General features: G+C 50.5%; 1 pseudogene; it reads left to right on the forward strand.

Moving 5' to 3' along the window:
- Positions 1-2,292: 2,292 nt before the first annotated feature.
- LOC144498001 (U1 spliceosomal RNA) lies at positions 2,293-2,423 on the forward strand (annotated as a pseudogene).
- The last annotated feature ends 2,575 nt before the right edge of the window (positions 2,424-4,998 follow it).

Genomic DNA, 4,998 nt, shown 5'->3' on the forward strand with positions numbered 1-4,998 from the left:
CTTACTCTCTTTAAACTTTCTATCGCTGTATTCCTTCTGACTTGGTTGCATTTCTATGTTATATTGTGTCTCTATTCTGCTAACATCTGGGTCCCCTCACCTTGACAAACTAGTTTAAACTCTTCCGAACAGCACCAGCAAACCCACCAGCAAGGATGGTAGTCCCGCTCTGGTTCAGATGTAGACCATCCCGCTTGTACACATCCCACCTTCCCCAGAAGCGGTCCCAGTGATCCAGGAATCTAAAACCCTCACTCCTGCACCAACTCTTAAGTCACGCATTTATCTGCGCTATTGTCCTATTTCTGTGCTCACTAGCTTGTGGCACGGGGAGTAATCCAGAGATTATAACCCAAGAGATCAGACCAGGAGAAGGCGTTTGACAGAATATCGCACAGCTACATGATGGATGTGCTGTCGAAAATGGGCTTTGGGGAGGGAATCCGCAATTGGATCCAACTGCTCTACACAGACATCAGTAACGCAGTTTCAATCAATGGGTGGGAATCAGATATGTTTCAGATCATGTCTGGAGTCAGGCAGGGCTGCCCTCTCTCCTCCGTCCTTTTTGTGTGTTGCATTGAACCCTTTGCCGAGGCCCTCAGAAGGGACCGAGGAATCAAAGGGGTTACAATCCCAGGCAGCGGAGGCACGCAGGTCAAAGCCTCCCTCTACATGAATGACGTGGCTGTCTTCTGCTCGGACCCCTCGTCTGTTCGCAGACTCCTCCAAGTCTGTGAGCAGTTTGAGCTGGCCTCGGGAGCCCAAGTCAACCGGGGCAAGAGCAAGGCCATGTTCTTTGGGAACTGGGCTGACAGGTCCTTTGTCCCCTTCACGGTCACGGCAGACTACCTTAAGGTGCTGGGGATATGGTTTAGAGCGGGAGGCCATGCGCCAAAAACTGGGAAGAGCGCATCGCCAAAGTAAGGCAGAAATTGGGCTTGTGGGAGCAACGCTCCCTCTCTATCACCGGAAAAAACCTGGTGATCCGGTGCGAGGTACTCTCTGTGTTGTTGTACGTGGCGCAGGTCTGGCCGATCCCCAAATCCTGCGCAGCGGCAGTGACCCAGGCCATCTTCAAATTTATCTGGAGATCAAAGATGGATCGTGTTCGGAGGGAGGCGATGCACAAATCTCCAGAGAACGAAGGGAAAAATGTTCCCAACGCCACCCTCATCCTGATCGCCACCGATGTGTGCGGCTGCATCAAGCTGTGTGCAGATCCTCGGTACACTAACAGCAAGTGCCACTACCTTTTCAGATTCTACCTGTCCCAAGTGTTGCAGAGGATGTGTCTGGCCACATTGCCACGGAACGCTCCAAGTAGTTGGACCGTACCGCAGCACCTGTCCTTCGTGGAGAAATATTGCTGGAAACACACCTTTGACCACATGGCTATCAAGCAGAGGTCAGCACATAATGTCCTCGAGGCCCTGAGAGAAAAGGAGACGGCAGATCCTGGCGGACGGTTCCCTGAGCGGACTGTCAATGTCATCTGGCAGAATGCCTCATCACCAGAACTCACAAACAAGCACCAAGACCTGGCTTGGCTGGTGGTGAGAAGGGCACTCCCCGTCAGATCCTTCATGCACGCTCGAGGTCTCAACATCACAGCACGCTGCCCTTGAAGTGGCTGCAGGGATGATGAGGCGGTCGCACACCTCCTTGTGGAATGTGCCTTTGCAAAGAAGGTCTGGAGTGAGATGCAGTGGTATTTGTCGAGGTTCATCCTGAGCAGCTCGGTGACGCAGGACTCTGTGCTCTACAGGCTGTTTCCAGGGATGCACAGCGAGACAAATATCAACTGCTGCTGGACGGTCATCAACTCGGTGAAGGACGTGCTTTGGTCCGCCCGAAACTTGCTGATCTTCCAGTGCAAAGATTTGTCCTCGACCAAATGTTGCCGACTGGCACATTCCAAGGTCCAGGACTAAGTGCTCAGGGACGCGCTCAAGCTTGGGGCAGCCGCCGCAAAGGCACAATGGGGAAAGGCCACCGGTTGAAGCCTTTCAACCGAGGCAGACCAAGGGCCCGGTAACTGTAGAACACCCTCGGCCTGCGTTACTGTGTGGTAACCTGAAAAAAACAACAGCACACAGTGAAATCTGATGAATGTATATAGTTTAAAGAATTGAAATGTAATGAATGTAATGTCTTGTAACTGAGCATCGCAAAGTATGATAAAAATGACTGGCCTTTTTTGCACTGTTCGTAATTATTGGATATGTCATTTTGCAATGGCTTATTTCAGAGTCTTTTGTTACGAATAAAGTGCATTTTTGAAATTTAAATAAAGTTGCTTGGCCCAGGACGAGGCTAGCCCATTGCACTTCGGGTGTGCTGACACCTGCGATGTCCTCAAATGCGGGATACTCGACTGCAAAATTTGTGGTAGTGGGGGACTGCGTTCGCGCTCTCCCCTCATTTCATCATCAAAGATAGAAGCTGGCTTTTCTCTTGTTGCTCAACGGGGCGCTGCTTCGTTCAGTAGCTGCAGCGTCTCTTTCCTTCCTTCGCAACATCCTTCAAACCTGCAGTCGTTTGCTTTCATGTTCATATTCAACGACTTCAAAAATCTGTCTTCTGCACTCTGGCATTTTTCATTCAATTTGATTTATTCTTGTCACCTTCATATTCTCACATGTGGCTCAGTGGCACAGTGGTTTGCACTGCTGTGACCCACAGCACCAGAGTCCCGGGTTTGAAACCCGACTTGGGTCACTATCTGTGTGGAGTTTGCACATTCTCCCCGTGTCTGTCTGTGTGGGTTTCCTCCAGGGGCTCCAGTTTCCTCCCACATACCAAAGATGTGCAGGTTCGGTGGATCGGCCATGCTAAATTGCCCCTTTGTGACAGGGGGACTAGCGAGGGTAAATGCACGGGGATAGGGGCTGGGTGGGATTGTGGTCCGTGCAGACTCGATGGGCCAAATGACCTCCTTCTGCATTGCAGGATTCTATGATTCTGTGATTAGTATACAATCAAAAGTATTGTTTCTTTCACAAACAGACAAACAAATACCACACATAGGGAAGGAAAGAAGAGAGTGCAGTGTTACAGTCATAGCTAGGGTGTAGGGAAAGATCAACTTGATGAATATTTCACATCTATCTTCACCCATGAGAATGAGGAGGGAGTTATGGAACTTGGGGAGAGAGACTGTGAGGTCAAGAGCAAATTCTCATCGGGAGTGACAAGGTATTGGAGGTATTGGCGGGCTTAAAAGCGGACAAATCTCAAGGTCCGAATGAATTGTGCCCCAGATTGTTGTGGGAGGTGAGGGAGGAAACTGCAGAGGCTCTGACCCACATTTTTAATTCCTCCCTGGCCACTGGGGAGGTGCCAGAGGACTGGAGAACAGCTACTGTGGTCCCACTATTTAAGAAAGATTGGAGAGACGTGCTAGGAAACTACAGACCACTGAGTCTCACGTCTGTGGTAGCCAAACTATTGGAAAAGATTCTGAACGAGCGAATCTATCTCCATTTGGAGAGGCATTTAACTGTGTCCCTATTCTGCTAACAGTTGAACTAGTTTAAACTCTTCCCAACAGCACTCGCACATCAATAGCAAGGATGTTAGTTCCACTCTGGTTCAGATGTAGACCGTCCTGTTTGCACAGGTCCCACTTTTCCCAAAAGCGGTCCCAGTGATCCAGGGGGGAATCTAAAACCCTCCCTCCAGCACCAAGTCTTAAGCAGCGCATTTATCTGTGCTATTCTCCTATTTCTGTACTCAGTGCTTGTGGCATTGGGAGTAATCCAGAGATTACAATCCGAGAGGTCCTGCTCCTTAGTCACAGAAATCATAGAAACCCTACAGGCCATTCGGCCCATCGAGTCTGCACCGACCACAATCCCACCCAGGCCCTACCCCCACAAATTTACCCGCTAATCCCTCTAACCTACGCATCTCAGGACTCTAAGGGGCAATTTTTAACCTGGCCAATCAACCTAACCTGCACATCTTTGGACTGTGGGAGGAAACCGGAGCACCCGGAGGAAACCCACGCAGACACGAGGAGAACGTGCAAACTCCACACAGACAGTGACCCAAGCCGGGAATCAAACCCTGGTCCCTGGAGCTGTGAAGCAGCAGTGCTATCCACTGTGCTACCGTGCCGCCCAATAGTGCATTGCCTAACTCCCTGAATCCTTGGTGCAAGACCTCATCCCACTTTCTACCTGTGTCATTGGGACCAATATGTACCATGACCTCTGCCTTATCACCCTGCCCCTTCAGGATGCCCTGCAGCCATTCAGAGGCATCGCAGGTCCTGGCACCAGGGAGGCAACACACCATCCTGGAGTCTCTTTCACGACCACAGAAGCGCCTATCTGTGTCTCTGTGACCTGTGACTAATGCTCTTCTGTGCTTTGACCCTCCCTGCTGAACACCAGAGCCAGCCGTGGTGACACTGCACTGGCCACTGCTGTTTACCCCCGATACCCCAACAGTATCCAAAGCGGTATACCTGTTAGAGTGGGGGACAGCCACGGGGGATTCCTGCAATGACTTCCTGCTCTTTCTGGCGGTCATCCATCTATCCGCCTGCACCTTGAGTGTGACCATGCCTCTGTAACTCCTGTCTATGCAGGCGGCTTTCCACCACCTGCAGGCTCCCGACTGCATCCAACTGTTGCTCCAACCGAACCACGCGGTCTGTGAGGAGCTGCCATTGGATGCACTTCCTACAGATGTAGCCATCCGCAATGCTGGGAGCGTCAGGGACCTCCCACATCTCACAGTTAAAGCACTGCACCCCACTGACTGACAGTTCTAGTGTTAATTCATGAATCACTTCAAAATAAAGTTATTACATTTAGCACTAATTAAGCCCTTCTTTCCTTCTCCTCGTCCAACCAATTCCAGCCCTTACTGATTTAAACTACAAGATGTCGTTTCAGACTATATACAGTGGTAAAAATTGGAAAGACTTACCGACCTGACCCTCTACTTACCAGTCAGCACTCTCCCTTGCAGCCTCTGCTGCCTGTT

This window comes from Mustelus asterias, chromosome 8 (assembly GCF_964213995.1).
Source record: "Mustelus asterias chromosome 8, sMusAst1.hap1.1, whole genome shotgun sequence".
Lineage (NCBI taxonomy): Eukaryota > Metazoa > Chordata > Chondrichthyes > Carcharhiniformes > Triakidae > Mustelus > Mustelus asterias.